This window comes from Trachypithecus francoisi, unplaced genomic scaffold, assembly GCF_009764315.1.
Source record: "Trachypithecus francoisi isolate TF-2019V2 unplaced genomic scaffold, Tfra_2.0 Lachesis_group13, whole genome shotgun sequence".
Lineage (NCBI taxonomy): Eukaryota > Metazoa > Chordata > Mammalia > Primates > Cercopithecidae > Trachypithecus > Trachypithecus francoisi.
The window spans coordinates 36,413,378-36,436,918 of NW_022681458.1; the positions used below are offsets into that span (position 1 = coordinate 36,413,378).

General features: G+C 36.0%; 1 protein-coding gene and 1 long non-coding RNA gene across 3 annotated transcripts in view; one reads left to right on the top strand and one right to left on the bottom strand.

Annotated features, from left to right (window-relative positions):
- PARD3B (par-3 family cell polarity regulator beta) overlaps window positions 1–23,541 on the bottom strand; it is a 1,137,826-nt gene that overhangs the window by 810,055 nt on the left and 304,230 nt on the right. The window lies entirely within an intron of this gene.
- Window positions 3,297–9,926, top strand: LOC117094620. Its single transcript, XR_004441614.1, has 3 exons — window positions 3,297–4,297; window positions 4,663–4,745; window positions 8,948–9,926. It is a non-coding gene; the product is annotated as an uncharacterized LOC117094620 (long non-coding RNA).

A 23,541-nucleotide genomic window follows, 5' to 3' on the forward strand; every position in this document is an offset into this window, starting at 1 on the left:
ACATGGATAAATATACTTGTGTGTGTATGTATACACGGCTTAGGAAATTTAAGAAAAGGGAGGGAAGACAGCTCACATATATTAAATACTAACTATGGACCCATCCCTATTTTAGTGTTTCATTTATATCATTTAACCCTTACAATAACTCACAACAAAAGCTTGCAGAGAATAAGCAACCAGAACATATAGTCACAGAGTTATTAATAATAAATGGTGGAAATGGATTTTGAACTCTGTGGATCTATTTTGCTGTTAGCATTCTACCATGCCACATCTTGAGATTCATTCTCCACTGGATATGAGTAATGACCAATCAAAAATAGTGAAATAAAATAATATAGCAAAATGCTAGAAATACTGAGCATCTCAAAGAACCTAGTGTTACACAGGACATGACAATGCTCTGGTACAAGCCCTCAGTGAAGGTACACAACAAGGATGAATGGGAAGCAGGTGGATTGGGAGGCTAGCTCTGGCCACAGGCAGGATCTGTCCTGAAAGCAAGGTCTTCATTTAATCCTTACAGTAACTCATAACCAAGGTTGAAAGATTAAGCAACAAGAGCATAGGTCCATGTAGCTTATAAATGGTGAAAATGGATTCCCTGCATCATTTTTACTCTTTCTACTCTAAAATACTAATATTGTGATTTACTCTTCTTCTGTATCATTATTTTTCTTTCAATAGGTTTTTGGGGACCAGGTAGTGTTTGGTTACATGAGTAAGTTCTTTGGTGGTGATTTCTAAGATTTTAGTGTACCCATCAACCTGAGCAGTGTACACTGTACCCAAGGTGTAGTCTGTTATCCCTCATCCGCCTCCCACCCTTTCCCCTGAGTCCCTAAAGTCCATTGTATCATTCTTAGGCTTGTGTGTCCTCATAGCTCCCACTTCTGAATGAGAACATACAATGTTTGGTCTTCCACTCCTGAGTTACTTCACTTAGAATAATGGTCTCCAATTCCATTCAGATTGCTGTGAATGCCATTATTTCATTTCTTTTTATAGCTGAGTAGTATTCCATGGTATATATATACCACATTTGCTTTATCCATTCATTGATTGATGGGTATTTGGACTGACTCCATATTTTTCCAATTGCAAATTGTGCTGCTATAAATGTGTGTGCAAGTATCTTTTTTGTATAATGACTTCTTTTCCTCTGGGTAGATGCCCAGGAGTGGGATTTCTGGATCAAACGGTAGATCTTTTAGTTCTTTAAGAAATTTCCACACAGTTTTCCATAGTGGTTGTACTAGTTCACATTTTCCCCAACAGTGTAAAAGTGTTCTCTTTTCACCATATCCACACCAACATCTATTATTTTTTGATTATGGCCATTCTTGCAGGAGTGAGGTGGTATGATAACATATCGTGGTTTTGATTTATATTTCCCTGATAATTAGTGATGTTGAGCATTTCTTCATCTGTTTCTTGGCCATCTGTGTATCTTCTTTTGAGAATTGTCTATTCAAATGTCCTTAGCCCACTTTTTGATGGGATTGTTTTGTTCTTGCTGTATATCACATTTCTCAACCAGGGACGATGTCTGGTGGCATTTTTTTTATTGTCACATCAGAAGCATGTTATTGGTATGTAATGCATAGAGGCTGGTAATCTATCAAAGCACTCACTTACACATGTGTCTGTAAAGTGTCAGACACTCCTCTAAGCACCAGGTATAGGGAGGTAAGGAAATCAGACAATGTCCTCTGTCTCAAAGTTCCCATTCAAAAGTGGGAGATAGACCTGAAGCCCATAAATAAAATTAGTTCAGATAGTAATGAATGCCAAGAGGTAACAAAACATCGTTAAATGGGAGAAAGATGAAAGTGATAAGTTTCATATTGGACTAATATTAGATAAGATGGTCAGAGAAGCACTCTTTGAATAGGGGGACTTTGCGTGGACACTTTTAATTCTAAGAAAGATTCTGGGAGTCAAACAGCCACTGCATTAGTTCTATCAAGAAAGGATGTTGGGTGGTCAAGCAATTAAAAAAAAAGTCAATTTAGCTGGGACATGCTGAGTGCAAAGGAGGTTGTGCTTCATGCTGAATTAGAGAAGACAAAAGGGCCAGATCATTTGGGGCTTTTCAAGTCCCAGATAAGAAGTTTACATTTTAATGGTTAAATATTTGGACCTGGATGGTTTTATCATGGGGAAAAAAAATGGGTCCCACTGTAAAGCTCCCTTTGACTTCCATGTGTGAATCTGGCATGGGGCAGAGCAAGGACAGAAGTACAGGAATGGCTTAGGAGTATGCTATCGTCCTCCAGGCAAATGATGATGGTGACTTTAAGATACAGGAAAGTGGAAGTATAAAGATAGAATAGGAAATAGTCTAATGGCAATCAAACAATCTCCCCGGTGAAGCGCTATCAAAATGACAGGAACACCCCCATGGAAAATGAAAACACAGATGACAGCTTAAATGAAAATGATCCACTTAAACTTTTCTTGGAATTATAAACAATGGGGATTGACAAAGTTTGCAATAATAAAGCCCTTGTTCAAATTCAATTTTCATAAAATTCAGCTTTACCTCGCTGTTGTGGATGTGCTCTGAAAAGATTTTTCTTAACATGAAAATCGGTGTCTGTGGGAAAACTCGAAGGCTTATTTGGGAATACTCCCTGTCTTTTGTCATACACTAAAAATCTGTCTTTGAGGCACTGAAAATTTCATACACATTGAGATCCATACTTATCCCAGTATGCTTTTCTATCTATACGGCCTAAAGGCCATTCGCAAACTACAAATGGACCGTCTTACCAAAGTTTATTTGCAAGTCAGTTACTTGGGACCCAGAATATAAATTTCCAAAGAAACAACATTGTGTTGTAAATAATGGCTAGATTCCTTAGCCAGGCAACCAAAGTTCTAACTCACACTGTACTTATATTAAAATACCAAAGCTGCAACAATTGTAAATATTGCTTCTATGGGAAAAGAGGCTGAAATTCTGACTCGTAATGCCTAGTGTCTGAGAATGAGAATGAGGGGTTTTCCCATATCCTGATGCCTGTCTTGATACCAGAAGGGGTTTGGGAGTCTCAAACCACAGGGGCTGAGGGTACGACTCCTCACCAGTGTAAAAAAGGTGATGGAAGGATGGCGTCTCCAGTGGAGGATGAGGCACTGGGAGTCAGGGATACAAGAGGTATCTGCATTAATTCACTCAACAAGCGTCTAGCTGGAAGCTGGAGATGCAACAGTGAATAAGGCTTCATGTGTCTCATCCCACAGTGCAAAGCCTTTATCACAGCGGGAGAGGAGGCAAGAGGTATTGATAGAGACAGGAAACAGCCAAGGGTCCCCAGCGAAACCCCACCTTCAAGGCTAAAACAGCCTGAAAGCTGAAAAACCAGACTGCTGGTCCCGGATGAAGCCCGCCCTTTGTCGACTGTTTCTCTCTGAACAACACCCACCTGCACACTGGGAGGACGGGGTGGAGCCTCAGGAGGTTTGCGCCATTTGCAGCTGGGAGGAGCCTGGCTTCTTCAGTTCCTGGGTGGTGACCTGGGATTCAATCTCTAAGGTGAGAAACCTGCTAGCAGTACTCTCTCTCACCTTGCTGTTATTTTTTTTTTTTTTCTTTTTGCCCAATAAATTCTGTTCCTCACCTTTCTATGTGTCTCCAAGCCTAATCTTTCCTGGTCATGTGACAAGAATCTGGTCTTGGCTGAACTGAGGGGAAAGTTCTACAATAGTAGAGGGGAAAAGGGATGTTTGGGAAAAAGTGAGGCTCTGGTGACAAGAACAGATGTGAGTGTCCTAGTGAGAGGTTCTTGGGGACAGAAGAAAAAAGAATCATGAATTTAACTAAAACCCATTCAGTCTCTGATATAGTATAAACCTTATAGATTCCATCTGCCTAAATCAACCCTCACATTTCACAGAGGAGGAACCCAGTACTAAAAGGCAAAGGAGTCCAGTGGTAAATATGGACTTGGGTATAAAGTGCTTGATAATCAAATACCTATTCATATATGCTAATCAATATCAATTTTTCCTTTTAATAAATTATACCCTAGAATAACAGGAAAAGCTTCAGCCATTAATGAAAAAAGGACATTAAAAGCCACTCCCTTATTTTCCAGGTGAGATCATGGAGGTCCAGGGAGGTAAAGTGACGTAACTTGCGTAAGATGAAGTCATAATGAGGGCTGCCTAGCTTGTGTGACCCAGAGGTTTCCACTGCGCTTCCAGCATAACAAGCCTCATCGCCAAAATGAGGACAAGGAAAAAGAGCTCTATCGCTGGGAGTGGATATCATATGTAGACTAAAAAGGTATATCCCTCTAAGCAAAGATTTTAAACATAACTTTCCACTTATGAAAATTGTTCATTGGTGAAAACAATCATACATGATTTAGACCCTCTTTACCTAATATAAATATGGAGTGAAAGTTTCTAAATAAATGAATATTCCAAAAAATTAGTATTTGCCCTTTAAGTGACAAAACTTCCAGCTTTTTTTGGGGGAGGGGGGGAATTTCTTCTTTCAAATGTCTTAATTGAATCAATTGAAATGAGTTTTTCCCCACTGAAGTCCTGAAGCCATCATTTCACTTTGGTAATGGAGTAATTTTTATGGGATCCTTCTTATCTGAAGCTGTCTCTGTGCCGTTTTATCGGTATGCCTCCCTCTTGCAGCTCTCTAATTCCAATCAGATACTTCTAGTCTTCTACAGCCTGAGAAAAACTGGATCATAAAGACTGACAGAAAATTATGTAAGGTAAGAGTCCAAAAGCCAAGAGTACTTCTCAAAAGTTACATAATCATTATGATGGTAATTTTGGTGGCTCAGAGGCATCTCCAGTGACACTATTCTGAATAGTGTCTGAATAACTTACTTATCCCTTTTGATCTCAGTTCAGTACATTTTCAATTACTTCCAAAATCTCAGCAGTTTTCTGAATAATTGAGATACCAAAAATTTAAACTTCGGTGAGATTTAACTTTTAAGAATGTATATAGAATCGGTTTTTCTACTTCAAGTAATACATTTCCACTTTAAATTTCATTTAAAACATCCCTAAATATTTTTCTTAATACCGTTCTTGATACGTTAATTAGTTTAGAAAAACCAAGTTATATATTTCCACTTAAAGTACTACTTGTGGATAAAAGTTACTATGTGAAAGCCATCTAAATTAATTAATTCTGGAAACACAATATCAAATAAGAGGTACAAGAGAGACAGAGAGATATTAGGTAGAAATAGGCAAAAAAGCTACAAATGAAAAATTGTAGCAGCCCCCAATGAAATCATTAGGAACTAAATGCCTATTTGTAACAGGTGGCTTCAGAGACTCCAGAAAACAAATTGGAGATGTGTGGTAATGACTATAACCCCCTAAGTGATTCAGTGATTCAATCATGCACAGCCTTTGCAGGGAAAACTTTACATGTTTGTGTCATATAAGCCAAACCTGACTTCACTGTACATTATTAACAAGAACCACTGCTAATCTGCACATAGGAAGCCTGGGAAATAAGGTCTTCAATAAAGACTTTTTTTAACTTATCAAAAAGAAATGTGGATTACACTTTTTATAAATAATGTTTCAAAGAGATATCTTTTCAGTTGTAAAAACAGAATGAATGTGTCCAAATATTCAGTCAGCATAGTTGGTTTAGATGATCTCTAAAGGGCTCTTCCATATGAAACTACGTTACAATCACACCAGAGGGAGCACACTTAGGAAACTTAATAACAACAACTCTTCTCTTTCCTTGCAGTTAACAATTGAATATCTTTTACCAGTCTCCATTCTGCCAAAACGTTTTCTGTATACAAGCTGGCAGCACTGGAGAAGTTGTCATCTTCTTTCTTTCCAACTCTTAGCATTGGTAGCCAAAAGTCTCTTTGTTGCTCAAATAGTCCATGCCATCTGCCAGCAGTTTCTCCATCCTGCGGTACCATCTGCCAAGCTCTGCTTCAGCGTCCAGGCCACGTTGCCTGTATGCTATTTCAAATGGCTCTCTCACCAGAAGAGAGAGCGAGCAAACCAACACCTTTTGGTTTTAACCATTCTTGGTAATCCTCACAAACACTGTCCTCCAGCTGACTGGTTCTAAACAGGGCAAAAAGCTCAACAATTTGAATGAAACAATTTCCTTTGTTGTTGTTGTTTTTAGCCTAAGAAATTAGACAGCTATAGAATGTTAATATAATCAGTCATTGATATAACACATTTTTATAGCTGCGATTCCTTTTTGTTTTTATAATGTATTCTTAATTATAATAAATTATTCTTCAGACAAAAAAGCAAAAAGGGGAAAACAATCCGTATTTCTACAGTTAATCCTGATTATTTTAAAAGCAACTCCTGGCAGAAATTAATAATTCAGATGAATGTTATTAACAGTATAATGCTAACTTTATGCTGCACTGCACTATTCTTCATTCTAATCTGCTTAAAATTCTTGACTTTAAAGTAGAAAACAACAAGAGCTGCATAACAGTCCCTTAACAAGGTTAAGCCTAAAGAGTTCCATTAATATCCTCCCTAAGGCCACCAGGAAATTCCTTAAAGAGAGAGAGTTTCATGATTTGCTGTGGGTTATGCTCTAGGGCTTTTCTTTCTAGATCTGTTACTGCTAGGAATTTATCTTACGTCTCCATCACTGCCCAGCCTTCAAGGGAGGCCCTTTTTATTCCCACTCATCAAAACTCCCAGGATAACTCAACTACCATGAAATGTGGAAGCCTTTGCTATACTAGCACCAAAATTAAATTAACATTCAACTGACTGTCAGGAGTCAAGTTCATTCATAAGAAATTACATTGTTCTACCCAAATGTCAGAAAATGTACATATTTTAAGATGCAACATCTGAGGTTTTCCAATCTTGACAGATGGCAATGTACACCAAAGGCATGTCTGATCTTTATACATGGGGGAGGGTGCTCTTATTATATTAACCTCCACATTTCTTTTACATCTTTTAGCTTTGTAGACCATAGATCTTGATGTTGGGGTATATGGCTATTCTCATCCATTTCTAAAAACATAACCTACTTTTATACTCCTAGTATGTGCAGAGTAAAGTTTCTAGTTTTTATTTCCCAAATTTTGATTCACAACAGAATAGCACATACTTGTTATAGTCGAATACTTCAAATACCACTAAATAAAATTTCATCATACCTATCACTACGCATATTCTGCTCACTTCAAGAAAAAGAAAAGAAAAAACTGGCTATTAATTCTTGCTCTTCAATGTCATTTTTTTGCCTCGAAGCGTATCATATTTAATCAACATCATGCAAAAGTATTCACATCTAAGATTTTACATTCAAATTTCACTAAAATTTGAGAATAAAAAAGTTCTTAAAAACTCTTACTTTTCAAATATTTAGACAAACCTATATGAATATTGGAAATATGAGAATGATGCATAATTTTGTGAGGGTTAAAAGCAATAAATATTCTGAAACATAATGTTTTTAAAAATTCTAACTGAAATCAAATGTGTTTTTAAATAAATTGTATATATTGAAGGTATATAGCATGATGTTATATGATATATATGTATTTTGCTATATATTTTACATATTATATATGTATATATAATATATACCTATGTAGAGAGTAAAATTGTTACTGTTGTGGAATAAATTAATACACATCTCACATAGTTAACCATTTCCCCTCCTATGGCAAGAACAGCTATAATCTATTCACTTAGCAAAAATCCTAAATACAATACACTATTAATGTACCTTATGTTGTACATTAGATCTTTGGATCTATTCACGCTAAACATCTACTACTTTGCATCATATGACCTACATCTCCCTATTTCCTCCCCCACCCCAACTCTGGCAACCACTGTTTTATTCTCTCTATATATTTCATTTTCCTTTTTTTTTTGATTCCACAGATAAGTGAGTTTATGCAATATTTTCCTTTCTGTTTCTGGCTTGTTTCATTTAGCAAAATATACTCCAGGACCATCCATGTTGTGGCATACAGCAGAATCTCCTTTCTTAAAAAGGCTGAATAATATTCTATTGTGTATATACACCACAGTTTCTTTATTGGTAGATAGCTAGGTTGTCTCTATCTTTTGGCTATTGTGGATAATGCTGCAATGAACATGTTTTCAACTGAGGTGATCCTCTCTGGTACTTTAACTTGAAAGATATTTTACCATTTGATGAAAACTAAGGTTAATATGATAGTATTGACGTATTTGATAAAATGAGCAATTAACTAGTTTCCTTAAGTTTAAATATGTTGTTTATATATACTCAAACTTATGGAATCCATTGAAGGCATTTACAATATTATGGAAACACTATTGTATCCATTTATACCATAATTTAAAGTTTGGAACTGTGAACCCAGATAAATTCCATTGAGGCACAGTTTGAAAGACAAATCCAAATTACCAAGTGTTCAGGACCAACCCTCCTTTCAGATGATTAAGGATCTGTAGAAGGATGTGTTTGTCTCATTCCTTTTGTCTTGGGATGAGCTCTTAATGGGGTTCGGAATCTCTAATTATGTCATCTTGACATCTGAGAAAACTTCAGAAGCAGGAAGGCCATTCTCACCTTCCCTTGGCTCTTCTCCCCTGAAGCAGGCTATAAAATCAAAGACGGTCACTCTCTGACTTTCTCCCCAGAAGTGTTCTTCCTATGCTTGGAGGAAAGAAACATTCTTATCTCTGAAGACACAAAGAAGAATCTGAACAAGTAGGCCTTGGTCAACCCCTGTCCCCCAGTTTCATTGCATTAGATCATACTCCCTTTGTCCAAACATATTTCTCTATAATTATCAACTTCTTATTCAAACTTAGCATAAAAATACACAGGTCTCTGTGTTTTTGCATCTTAATTTTCTTATGAAGTGTCCTATGTCATGTAAAACTTTTATATTAAGTAAATTTGTATGTTTTTTTCTCATTCATCTGTCTTTTCTTACAGGGGCCTCAGCCATGAACCTAGCAATGGGTGAGAAAACAAATTTTCCTTCCTCTACATTCTCTTCACATAAGACAACTTATAAAGGCACCAGTAGCTTGAGAGACTTATACAAACAGGATTTATTCTTAAGATAAAGAGTTATTTTTAGATGAAGGCTTTCCGCTAAAATGTATGCTGCAAATTTATGAACTGCTGAAGAAAGACGTGCCTTCTTGAATCTGAATGATATTAACTGAAGAAAGTTGAAAAAAAGATGCTCAAATTTCACCAGGTGATTGATATGCAGCACTCAAACAGTGATGCAAAACAAATAATAATATGAATTTCAGTGACTTCAGCAATAACTGATAATAAGTAGGAGATTCTTTTTTAAATTTAAAAGTGGAGTGGGGGGTCAAATATGGAACAAGAAAAGACCCATAACAACCAAACCAATCTTGAGTAAAACAAACAAACAAACAAAAAACCTGGAGGCATTACACACTCTGATCTAAATAAGAAAATCCTAAAGCTCTTATAATCAAAAACAGCATGGTACTGGATGACATAAAACAGACATCAACCAATGAACAGGATAGAAATCCCAGAAAGAAATCTAAGTATTTATAGCAAATTATGACACACAGGTGCCATATGGGAAATAAGTAGAGTCTCTTTAATAAATGGTGGTGGGAAAACTGCATATTCACAAGGAGAAAAATGAAATTGAACTTTTATCTCACACCATATTCAAAAATGGACTCAAAAGAATAAAGAAATCTAACATAAAACTTGAAACTATAAGTAGAAGAAAACAAGGGAAATGCCTTATGATACCAGTCTAGGAAATGATTTATTGGATAGCATTCCAAAAGCACAGGCAATGAAAGCAAAAATAAACAAACAGGATTGCATCAAACTAAAAATTGTTTCCCCTGCACAACAAAGGAAACAATTAAGAGAGTGAAGACACAACCTAGATTGGGAGAAAATATTTGCAAACCATCCATCTGATGAGGGACTAATATTCAAAATATATAGGGAATTCCAACAATTCAACAGAAAGAAAACAACTTGATTTAAAAATGGGCAAAGGATCTGAACAGGAATTTCTCAGAAGAAATACAAATGACCAAAATATATATGAAAATAATGCTCAACATCTCTAATCATCAGAGAAATACAAATTAAAACCACAATGAGATATCAGCTCCTGCCTGTTAAAATGACTATTACAAAAAAGACAAGTGATAAATATTGGTGAAGATACGGAGAAAAGGCAACCTTTGGGTACAGCATTGGTGGGAATGTAAATCAGTACAACCATTTTGGAAAATAGTATAGAGTTTCCTAAAAAATATAAAAATTACCATATGATCCAGCAATCCCACTTCTGTATATATTTCCAAAGGAAATGAAATCAACATGTCAAAGAGATATTTGCACTCCCATGTTTATTTCAGCATTATTCAAAAGTAGCCAAGATATGAAAGCAATCTAACTATTCATCAACAAATGAATGAATAAAGAAAATGTGGTATGTTTACACATTGAAATACCATACAGCCTTTAAAAAGAGAAAAATTCTATCCTTTGGGACAACATAGATGGAACTAGAGTACTTTGCTAAGTGAAATGAGCCAGGCACAGCAAGGCAAATACCACATGATCTCAATCACATGAGGACTCTAAAGAAGACAATCTCATAGAAGCAGAGAGTAGAAAGGTGGGTACCAGAATATGGAGCAATTGGGAGAAAGAATGGGGGGAAGGAAAATGTTGATCAAAGGTTACAAAGTTTCATTAGACTGGAGGAGTAAGTTTTAGTGATCTACTAAACTGCATGGTGACCAGAGTTAGTAATAATGTATTATATGTTTTAAAACTGCACATATATATATATTTTTTTTTTGGAGATGGGCTGGAGTGCAGTGGTGCGATCTCGGTTCACTGTAACCTCTGCCTCCTGGATTCAAGCGATTCTCCTGCCTCAGTCTCTCGAGTAGCTGAGACTACAGGCACACACTAACACGTCCAGCTAATTTTTGTGTTTTCAGTAGAGATAAGGTTTCACCATGTTGGCCAGGATGGTCTCAATCTCTTGACCTCACGATCCTCCCAGCTCGGCCTCCCAAAGTGCTGGGTTTTACAGGCGTGAGCCACCACGCCCGGCAGATACGCATATTTTCAGGTTACATGTGATCATGTAAAATACATTTTTTAGAGCCGTGCACTGTGGCATGTGCCTGTAATCCCAAATACTTGGGAGGCTGAGACAGGATAACTGCTTGAGCCTAGTAGTTCTCATTTTTTGCCCAGACAGGGCAAATATACTGAGAACCTGTCGCAAAAAATGAGAACTACTATATTGCCCGTCTGGGCAATATAGTGACACCAGCCTTCCCTGCATGCTATATAAATGTCATGCCTAATCCAACCAATCTGTGAGCCCTATGTAAATTAGATACCGCCTCCTCAAACCAGATTATAAAATTCAGGGCATCCACCACCCACTGGTCCTTTCTGCTCGCTCGGAGACCCCTTTCTCTATAGAAGGAGCTGTTTCTCTTTCTCTTCCTATTAAAAACCTTCATTCCTAAACTCCTTGTGTGTGTCCATGACCTAAATTATCCTGACGCTCAATGATGAACCCCAGGGTGTATATCCCAGACAACATAGCTGTTTCATAAAGTGTACATACCTTTATGATGAGACTAATATTCACATTTTGGTAGTATTTGTTCCTTTTGACTAAAACTATGGGCTATCCTCTGTTCAGGAGACATTTTGCCTGATGCCCTGAGGATGTCAACGATTCTGAAAGCTATTGAGTATCTTCTATGTGCTCAGCATGGTGCGTTCAGTATGGAATATTCATCAATTCACTCTTCGGGGAAAACAATGCCCCATTACTGGAGTCCACTAGAACACTTCACTGCTTTCTGCTTCATTATCATTATCTTTGAAAAGATTCATACTTTCTGCTTCATTATCAGTACCTTTCAACAGATTGTCTAGACTGCCTTGTTTTTCTTACCTCCTCTTGTTCCAAACCAGACTCCTTCATTTTTCTCAGGAGAATCCTTGTCTTTATTCTAACCTATACTTTTAGCATGGAATGCTCTCATCACTTCTACCACACCTATCCATCTTCCTTGCTGCATCCAAGAAGGAAAAATCCTGAGTTCTTACTGAACAGCACCACTTCCATATAGACCTTGAAAGAGTTGGCTCCTCACATCTTTCTTCCAGTTTACTCTTCAATTTCTTGACTCTCCTGAGTTCCTTTCCACCTACCCCTCCAAGCTTCATCTTACATCACTTGTTCCCTCATCTGCTTTACTTCATTCTCATAATGTTTCTTTCAGTGTTTTGAACTCTCCAAGCTCTGCTCTTTCCCAGGATCTTTGCAAATGCTCCTCTCTCTACCAAAAATGTTCTAATCCTTGCTTTTCCATTGCTATTTTCATTTCTTCTTTTATGTCTCAGCATAACATTCCTCCCACAGACATGTTAGTTTGATCCCTAACTCTATTTATATAAAACTCCTGGCCGGGCGCGGTGGCTCAAGCCTGTAATCCCAGCACTTTGGGAGGCCGAGACGGGCGGATCACAAGGTCAGGAGATCGAGATCATCCTGGCTAACACGGTGAAACCCCGTCTCTACTAAAAATACAAAAACTAGCCGGGCGAGGTGGCGGGCGCCTGTAGTCCCAGCTACTAGGGAGGCTGAGGCAGGAGAATGGCGTAAACCCGGGAGGCGGAGCTTGCAGTGAGCTGAGATCCGGCCACTGCACTCCAGTCCGGGCGACAGAGCGAGACTCCGCCTCAAAAAAAAAATAAATAAATAAATAAATAAAATAAAATAAAAAAAACTCCTCTATCCACTCTAACTCCTTTACTTTTTCTATCTAGCATTTACCACAACTTGTAATTACACACTTATTTGTGCAATTACTTATTAAAATGTGTATTATTTATTAAAATGTGTTTCACATGCTAGAATGAGGCCTATATGGGCAAGGATCATATTTATTGTGTTCACTGATGCCTCCTCAGCTTCTAGCAACATGCTAAATGCATACAAAGTGCTCAGTTAATATCTGTGGGAAAAAAAAATGACTGAACATGCCCTCTGTTTTCTTTTTCTTTGTTTCTAAAGTTCGTTCATCACTCATTTAGTTATTTGTTATGGTTGTCAGCATATTCTTTAGTTTGCTGAGCTTGTGTATATAAGAAGTTTCAATACTGACTTCCATTGCCAGCTTTCTTATGTCTGACTTATTCTGTATAATGAAAGTGGAGAACTGAATGAAGACCAAATGATTATTGCAGTTTGCTGAACTCTTGGCCTCAAACAACGCAACCCAGCCTATCATTCTGTCTAAACTTTCACACATCCAGGCTTCATTGAGCCAGCACTAAAAAACTGTTATTCAAAATTCAGCCCAAGTGGGACATCCACCAAGAAGACTTCCTTGACTCCCTAAGTTGAGTGAGATGTCCTCTATTTTAATTCCAAAATCCTCCTTTTATTTCTTTATTATGGATATTGCACATAGTACTACAATCTATAACTTACTCAATAGTTCCTATGGAACATATATTTTTCAAATCAGAGCTAGAATATACTAATACCTGATAAAATTTGATGGATGATTAGATGCTCATAGTGATAATCATTAAAAAAATAGTTATAAGGAAAATAGAATATTAAAAATAATGCCAATGAACAGAAAGAAACACTTTCTAATACATTCATGCTTATTTTGATAACTAAATAATCCAATGACCTTTAAGACATTAATATTTCATTATTTCCATATTACGTTATGAATATAAAGAATTGAGAAATACCATATAATAACTTAGGACCTGAAAGAACTTCAAAAATGTTAACTTTTATTATCAAGACAAATTAGATTGTAATGGGCTTTCCTTTATTATATACCGTATTTTATTAGTGACAACTAAATATTCAACAGTCCCCATTCCATCTCAATTAAATAAATTTTAGCTGAGTTACTGAGCCTTTAAAACTTAAAGAAGTTAGCACTTAAAATGGAATAATTAGAACCGCTTTTGTAATTAAGAAACAAGACACTCTGGAGCATTGCATTTCTGTAGAATTATTGCATGTCTCAAGCACATTAAGACTGACACCAAAGGCACAATGCCTCAGCCTCTTGAGAAATATACTAATCCCTAGAAATCCACTGCTTAAAGCTGCTTAAAGCTGCTGTGTATAGATTTTTTTTCCAGTATTTAGATATCAACTCAAAATTTTTTTACTTCATGTTTATAACATTATTCCAATTCGTATTGGGAAATAGTATGACAGCTCTCTTTTTACAATATGAACATTTAAACTATTGGCCAAAAGGAAATACACAGTCATATGCTTTATTATGAAATTAACTTTATGTATTACCCTAAGTTGTAACAGTCCTTAACCAGAATCTCCCCTATATACATATATACAAACATGAATCTATATATACACATAAATATATACACAGTATTTCCCACAGGGCAATAATGAAAATTAAAGAGAACTGAACTCCACTGGAATTTAAAAGCAAAATAACCACCTAAAACGCTATTAAGAAAGCCTCAAAAATAGCAGTTTGCCAAAAAACAAACAAACAAACTTGTGGCAGGAAACCTAAAAGACTAAAACAGATTTGGAATGTGTTACAGGGCAGTTATTTGTTAGACACTACTGTCATTACTCTCTAATACCTTCCTTGTATCACACTGTGGGAGCTGTAGTGATTTCACACTCAAACTCTCTCATCAATCAAAACCACCTATTGAAGAAAGATTGTCAGCCTGGTGCGGTGGCTCACACCTATAATCCCAACACTTTGGGAGGCTGAGGCAGGCAGGTCACCTGAGGTCAGTAGTTTGAGACCAGCCTGGCCAATATGGTGAAACCCCGTCTCTACTAAAAATATAAAAATTAACCGGGCATGGATGTGGGTGCCTGTAATCCCAGCTACTCGGGAGGCTGAGGCAGGAGAATCGCTTGAACCAGGGAGGCAGATGTTGCAGTGAGCCGAGATCACGCCATTGCATTCCAGCTTGGGCAATAGAGTGAAACTTAGTCTCAAAAAAAAAAAAAAAAAGAAAAAGAAAAAAAAAAGATTGTCAAGTGCTACATCCATGTGTTTTTGTTCTTGTTAATATCATTCTGTTGGCCAGTTGATAATGTACATTTTATTGCAATGTGTCCGTTTACGAACAATGACATAGGTCCAAGCTTTCTAATCTATTTAACCTGTATAAAATGTTTAATGGCAAACTCAAATACAGTTGGATAGTCACAGCAAAACAATAAGTATCACTGAATCTTATTTTAAAGTTAATGTTAGAATAAAACCCTGTAAAATAAAATTTGAATTCAGAACCCAGTTTGGTACAATGTTTACCATTCACTCTGACAACAAGTTCGTTAGTCTAACTATACTCTATTCATTCTAATATTCTTCTGCTATTCTATTAAATCAGAAGCCTTGAGGAAAGTCACTTTGGTTAGCATGAGGGTGGGGAGGGAGGAGACCATTACTGCTTACCACACCCTTCCAGGGCTTACAAATAGCAAAATCACACAGCCAAGCAGACTTGAATTATTTTCTTTTTTTGTTTATCAATCTTTCTTTGTGACTAAGGAGGACAAGCAGAAAGGGAAGTGTGTGTTTCACCAAGGTTAATACATGGGAAATAATGGAGCTCCTCTGGTATAAACCAGGGTAATCAGTATGCTTCATTTTATAATGGCTTAGAACACTGATATTCTATTTGGGAATACTTACATTATTCAAGTTTTCCTGACCTGAGAAACATTCTCCCCACTTTAAGAACAATTCTGCCAAAATACAAGTACAATCTATAAACCAAATGCAAGCCTTCTACAGTCTTTGTCTTACTTCACCAGATGAAAACAATAGGATTCCTTGTACAGCACTCAGTGCAATATGCCAGACAGTCATAATGATCAAGCTACCAATACAAAAACAGGCATATACCATGTGTGGAGCACTGTAAGACATTATGCAAAAACATAAAGATACATTAAGCACAGTCCCTGCCCTAGCTTACAAACTATGCAAACTCATAGGCAGTCACATGTTTCAGCATTTGGTCAGTGCCTGCTCAGCTAAGGTAGAAAAAGAGTGGCACCCCCCAGTAGGAGTCAGGGGCTTTGAGAACCCCGCCAGCACTGCCCGCTAGCTAACACGAAGAAAATACGAATACAATGAGCTCATATCGGCAACTTCCTGCTGAGCTATGATCACCAAATGCAGTAACTGCCTCTGCCTTTTACATGCTTTCATCACTTTCACCCCATTAATCATATATATGTGTATATATGTGTATGTATGTATACATACGTATATATGAGATATATATATAGACTGATTAAGAAAGTTCACCTAGGTTTATCTCTCAAAAGCCTATGAGACCCAATCACAATAAACAATCTCAGCTGTCCCAGAAAGGTTTACTTTCTGCAAAATATCAAGGTAACCCAGTGGTTTCAATTACTTCTTTTCTATTGGAAGAATGAATTCAAGTATGAGGTATTCATTTCCCATTTGTTTATTTAGTGGAAATAACAGAAGAAGAAAAGTAACAAAACAGGAACATCATGCCACGGAATATCATGCCACCAAATCTCACATCACATACTGTTTTCAATGAAACAAAATGGAGACAAAATATAAACTAAGCTTCAAGTAGCAAATCTGAAAGCATCTAATACTGGAATTTTGCCAAGGCAAACCATGCAAGTTGTTTGGCAGGATTGACTACCATCTGAGACCTGGATTAACATGTGCCAGCTCCAAAAGACTTGTAGACATGTATGGGCATATGCATAGATATGTGCACATATCTAATATGTTAATTCTTCAGCTTTTAGAAAAAGAATAATTTATTTCATTCACTATGCACTAATTCTCAATTTCTCCATTACCAGAAACCACCATTGTTTCTGGAAACACTAAATGACAATTTACTTATCCTTCTATAAAACAGTAAGTCACTTAGCTCCCAATTTTTAATGATTACTTAGGCCAGCTGCAAAAAAAAAAAAAAAAAATGATAATTTAAACATAAGTTCTAGTCATGAGTAAGAATACACTAACAAATTTAGAAAGAAAGAACAACGTTTTGAAAAAATATTTTTTTTCTTTTGAGGAAAAACCTTTTTTTTTTTCTTTTTGACAAATGCTAAATAATGTGTCACTAACTGTCATTTATTAGATGCCCATGAAGGCCTAAGGTGTGAAAACGCAGTCTTTTAAAGATTCTTCAAATTAGTATTTTGGGATGATAACATTGTACTAACATTTAAATTTCATGAAAAGGTTCAGAAGTTATATTACAAAGATGTCAGCACTTCACTATTCCCTAAGTACCAAGATTCTTCTCATATTAGTTAGAATTCAGTGTCTCAAACTTACTCATGTAAAAGGTTGCAAGAAGGTTAATATTCAGCCTAGTCCTATGTCGAATCAGCAATGCTGAATGGTTGAGTTAGAAGTCTTAATTACAAACATATTTACCAAGAGTTTCTATTTTTAAATAATATGCATATAGTAATTTGTGAATTAGAAATAATCTTAATTCTCAGGAGATTCTTATGTCCTGTACGTTCTACAGAGTATTCATTTTTCTATCTGCTTGAAAAATGACAGTACTCTAATTATTCTGTCAAGATTAATAGACCCCAAATTTGACTCTTAAATCTCAGTGGATGTCTTTTTCCAATAGCCACTTCTCCTAATTTGTGACATTTTTATTCCCTAAAATTGTGTGTCGCAAGAATTTTCATAAAGTCAATTTATATAGCCAAACAACCTCTAAATCAAAGAAATAGAATGATACAATCATGAGAGAAATTAGAAAACAACTTAAAGAATCTTAACAAGAGCTTTACAAAGGACCTTAAAGACTGATTTTAAAAATTGTTTATAAGCTAGAAACTTTATCTTCTAATGAGACAGAAGAAACTCTAAATGAGAAAACTAAGTCAAATAAATTTTTACTTGAAAAATGTTATGAAATGAAGACTATAAATAACATATAGATGGTAAAACTCAAAGTAAGAGATCCAGGAAGTTAGCAAGCACACATGCCAGCTTTTAGTTTAAGAATACAGACTTTATTTTTAATATATGCTTAAAATATATCTAGATATATAGATAGATGATAGGTAAATAGATAGACAGATAGATAAATAGATACACAGAGTCTCTATCTATCCAGGCTGGAGTGTGCAGTGGTACAATCATAGCTCACTATATCCTCAATCTCCTGGGCTAAAGTGATCCTCCTGCCTCAGCCTCCAGAGGAGTTGGAACTACAGGCATGTACCACACACCCAGCTAATTATTTTTTATTTTTATTTTTATTTTTGTAGAGACAAGGTCTCACTATGTTGCCCAGGCTGACAGCTGATATTTTGACAGCAATTCTGGAAGCCAGAAAACAGTGCAGTAATATTTTTCAATGTGCTGATAATAATTGTCAAATTAAAACCCTACACTTACTAACTTCTAAAAGCAGAACTGAATAAACTTAAAAGACAGATGGTAAACAGTGGTCCCTCCTTATTCACAGGGGATATGCTCCAAGACCCCCGGTGGATGCTTAAAACTGTGGATAGTACTGAATCCTATATATATACTATGTTTATTCCTATACATACTCACCTATGATAAAGTTTAACTTATAAACTTCATAAACTTTAGGCAGAATAAGAGAATAATACAAATAATAAAATAGAACAATTATAACAATACACTGTAATAAAACTTATGTGAATATGGTCTCTCAAAATATCTTATTGCACTGGACTCTTCATTTTTGTGAGGATGTAAAATGATAGAATACCTATGTGATCAGATGAAGTGAGATGAATGATTGTGACTGTAACTTTTGCAGTTTCAGACACAACAGCAAACTAGCACAAATTTCTCTTCTTCACAATGTCATTGATAGAAGATTCCTTCTTACTACAGATCTTAGTAACCTCAGCATATGATGTTTTCCTTTCCTTATTGAGAACTTTCAGTTTTTCACTTAAAGCACTTGACGATGACTCTTTGGCATATCCAAATTGTCAACAACACTACACTTATGGGACATTATTCAGTAAAATGAGAGTTACTTGAAAACAAGCACTGAAGTACCACCACAGCTGAACTGATGACTTAGAAGGCTACCAGGTAGAATGGATGGTAGCCTATAGACAGTGAATATGCTGGACAAAAGGATGATTCATGCTCCAAGTGAGACGGTGTTAGATATCATCACACTCCTCAGAATGGAATGCAATTTGAAACATATGAATTGTGTATTTCTGGAATTTTTCAGTTAATATTTTAGGGCCACAGATAACTGAAGCCACAGAAAAAGAAGCTGCAGATAAAGGTGGACAACTATTTAAGTATTTGTCATTTAAGACCTTATTAATTACGCACGTTAAACTCGCTAGCTTTTTTTCATGAATCTAGGCAAGCTAACTCTAAAATTTCAATTGTTTCAATTCTGCATGTGTAGGCACACTGATTTGCAATTTAAGCATATTTCTTATGGTGGCTTCCAGTCAAAGCCATTTGAAAATCACTGTTCTATAGTTACAGCAATAGAGGACAGCAGCTACTCCTATAACGTAGTTGAAACATAAACGATGCTAGGCAAAAAAAAAAAAAAAAAAAAAAAGTTACAGAAAAATAGCTGTTATACATTTCCCTCAAGAAACAAAAATACCTAAACAATATATAGTTTCAGGATATAGAAATATGTGGCAATAATCTATTCCTTAATCTGTGTGATGACCACTTTATTCTTGAACCTGTGTATATATAGATTATGATAAAAGTAACAAACTTCAAATATGACTATATTAAAATATGGAGTATATCTCATAAGAAGAGACAATCCCAATTTCTATGGCTCTGTAATTCCCTCTTTTCATCTACAGTCAGAGGATGAGTTTGAAAGGAATGGTGGACTGGGCATATTCCCTGTAGTTCAGGGAACTGAACACATTACAAGCTGTCAGAATCTCCTGGTATAAAGAATTAATTTTTTCTCAAAAAGGAGACAATACATTCATCCAACAAGGAGATAATGTGTCATCCATATGTAGAAGAAAATGGCTTAAGAGATACTGTCAGGTAAAGGAAGCCTCCTGACTATCTTGTGTGCTCACTGGACCTTGTTTGTACTTGTACACACATAGCTGGGGAAAGAGAGAGAGAAAGAGCGCAAGTCCTCTTATAACTCTTCTTATTAAGGACACTAACCCTATCATATCAAGGCCCCAGCCTTACAAAGTTATTTTACTTTAATTAACTCCTTATACTCACACTGAGGGTTAATGCTTCCACATATGAACTTTGTGTTGGGAGAACGATCAGTTCACGGCAATGACAATCAGGGATTAATTTTAGCTATTAGAATTCTGCAGTGTACATGCCTATGCATTTCTCTAGAACAGATACCCAGCATTTGAATGCTGGATCAAAAGTTACACATTGTTTTTAGTTCTAAAAGTTGCTTTATAAACTGCCCTACCAAAACGGCTTGAGCAATTTCCATCCCCACCATTGGTCATATGAAGAGCAACTGCCTTCCCACACCAGTGTGAGAAAGCAAACCCTGGATCTTACCACTCCTTATCCATTTGAGCAATCTTAAGAAAGCATTTTCTTTTAATTACCAATTCCTAGATAGTGAGCATGAGCATTCTGTCAATGTTTGCCATTCCTTTCCTCTGTAAATCTATTATTCAAAACCTTTGTATTTTTTTCCTTTTCTTCATTTGTTTTACTACTTGGAATTATAGAAACTTTCCTTCATATTCAAGATACTAATCCTTTGACCATTAATTATTCTTTTCCCAATCTGCAGATATTCTTTCTCAATCTGGCTCTTGTCTTTTAACAAGGTATGGTGTTTTATCATATACATATTTTCCACTTTTATATAGGCATATATGTCAATTCTTCATACAGGTAAGAAGGACAATAAAATCTTGAAAATATTTTTCAGATCACTTACGTCTATACATATCATTTAGGGAAAAATGACTTTTAAGTAGTGAGCCATTCAAAGAAGTTTGAGATTGATGTGTAGTTGTGAAGGATATAGTTTTATATGAAATAAAATCAACTGAAATCAGAGTCTATTCACTTGTAACGGCAGGGGTCTATGTATTTACCTATGTAAAGGTAGGGGTCTCCTATGTACGGTTCTCAGAATTGAAAGAAATCAGCCATACTCTTATATTGCACAAAAGAGCAAATCAGATTTCATGCATAGGTGCAGTCTTTAGAATTTCTGTTTTTCATAAACTGTAGAACAAACAAGGACTACTAAGATTTTTAAAAGGTATTATCACCCCTTACATATCTAATAATGTAATTTTTACTCTATGAGTAAAATCTATAAAATATTAAAATATACTTCTAGCTGGTATTTGATGATTTCTACAATACAGCTTATTTTTTTAAAAAAATAATAAGCATTATTAAAAATAATAAATTATACCTATAAAAAGTTAAGATTTTCCACACAAAAAAGTTGTTCAAAGCAGAAAGTTAAATCCTAAATTATCAGAATATGCAGCTTTAAAGAAACTAGTTATTTTCATCTTTCTACTTAAAGTCAGCAGGAATATCATGTATCATAATGAGTGGTGGCTACATATACTTTTTATAGCTTCTAGTTTATTCCCTTTGAGGGTAACATTAACACCTGTCAGACTGTACTCTATTACATTCTCCCAAATTGACTTCCAGTTTAACACATGCTTCTATTTTCAACTCTCATTTAGCTATAGGTAATCCTCAGCGTGCACGATACATTTTCCTCTTTTAAGATATGTACTCTGTGAGAGGTTGTATCTTGAAAATCCTGCATCTTTTTTCCCTTAACAATTTGACCTAGAAAAGTGGCCCAGTGGGGGAGGACAGTAAGAGCAACTGAGGCCAAATGGCAATATACTCACATATAAACAGATATTAGACTTCTCATATTTAAAAATACATGAAAGGGGAAAGTCAATAATGTAAAGTTATTAAAACATTTTCAAATAAAATAAAACTTACAACTTTTTCAAGATCTTATTGGAGAACTACACCTTAGAAAATGTTTATCTCACAAATAGTTTAATGGGTTGATTTGAGCTAAAAAGAATAGACCTGTAACTCAGCTGAAGCAATGCTTTATCATTTGGTCAATGCTTACTGACTCCTATCACATGCAACTCACTATGCAGGACTTCATCTTTGATGTAAAAACATATAACACCCAGCCCCCGTCATCTATGTGCTCACAGGTTAGTACCAAAATGTTAGAATTTAGCATATTTAATATCATATATCTAAAATGACATCTGTGAGAGCATTTCTTTATATTTCATAAAGTTGGGTTTCTATAAACATTCTTTTATAGCTCATTGAGATTACAAATTGAAATATTAAACTAAAAAATAAAATTTTGCATTTTTACGTCTCCTAAACTAACATTGCTAATCAACTTTAAATGGCTATAAGCAATGACTCAGAATGAGTGTATTTCATGGTTTTTATCTAGTGACAATTTACTTAGAGTGGTACTAAAATTACTCTCAGACATCAATGAATAATAACTTATGAATGACTAAGTAACTTTTGTACAGAAATAATAATTACGTAATTCCTTGGAACAAATTTGGATAAAAACAAACATAAGTGCACAGATTTAAAAGGTAACCATTTCCTTTGGGAAAGGTGTATTCGTTATTAGGTAAGACAATGTCTGTCCTTTTTGCATAGTTCACAAACGAGTAGTTTCTCACAAACTAGTAGTTTCTCTCCCCTCTCTGCTAATTTCCTAAATCCATCTGACAGAATTTCAGCTTTCATCAGCTTTGTGCATTGCCATTACTCATAAGCAAAATCAGTATTAAATAAATTAGTATTACCTGATAGTATGGGGATGTCAGGTCGCAAAAAAATTTTGGAAATAGAACTTTTCCTTTGTAAAACTCCAAAGAATTTTGAGATCCTCTGAATAACATGTATGAATGAAAAAGAAGAGAAAATAAAGATACATTGAGAACAAGTACAAAAGTATGTTTTGATCGAAAGAGTTGAAGCTTTAGATCCAAACAGACAAAGGCAGAAATTCAGATGCACCTGCTTCTCTGGCTTTAAACTCTGGGCAGGTTGATTAAGGAAACTGAGTTCTGGGCTGGGCGTGGTGGCTCACACCTGTAATCCCAGCAGTTTGCGAAGCCAAGGTGGACAGATCACTTGAGGTCAGGAGTTCGAGACTGGCCTGGCTAATATGGCGAAACTTCATCTCTAATAAAAATACAAAAATTAGCCAGGTGTGATGATGTGAACCTGTAGTCCCAGCTACTCAGGAGGCTGAGGCAGGAGAGTCACTGGAACCCCACAGGTGGAGGCTGCAGTCAGCCAGTATCACGCCACTGTACCTCAGCCAGGGCAATAGAGGAAGGGAAGGGGAGGGGAGTGGAGGGGAGGGGAAGGAAGTGGAGGGAAGGGGAGAGAAGGGAAGAGAAGGGAAGAGAAGGGAAGAGAAGGGAGGAAGGA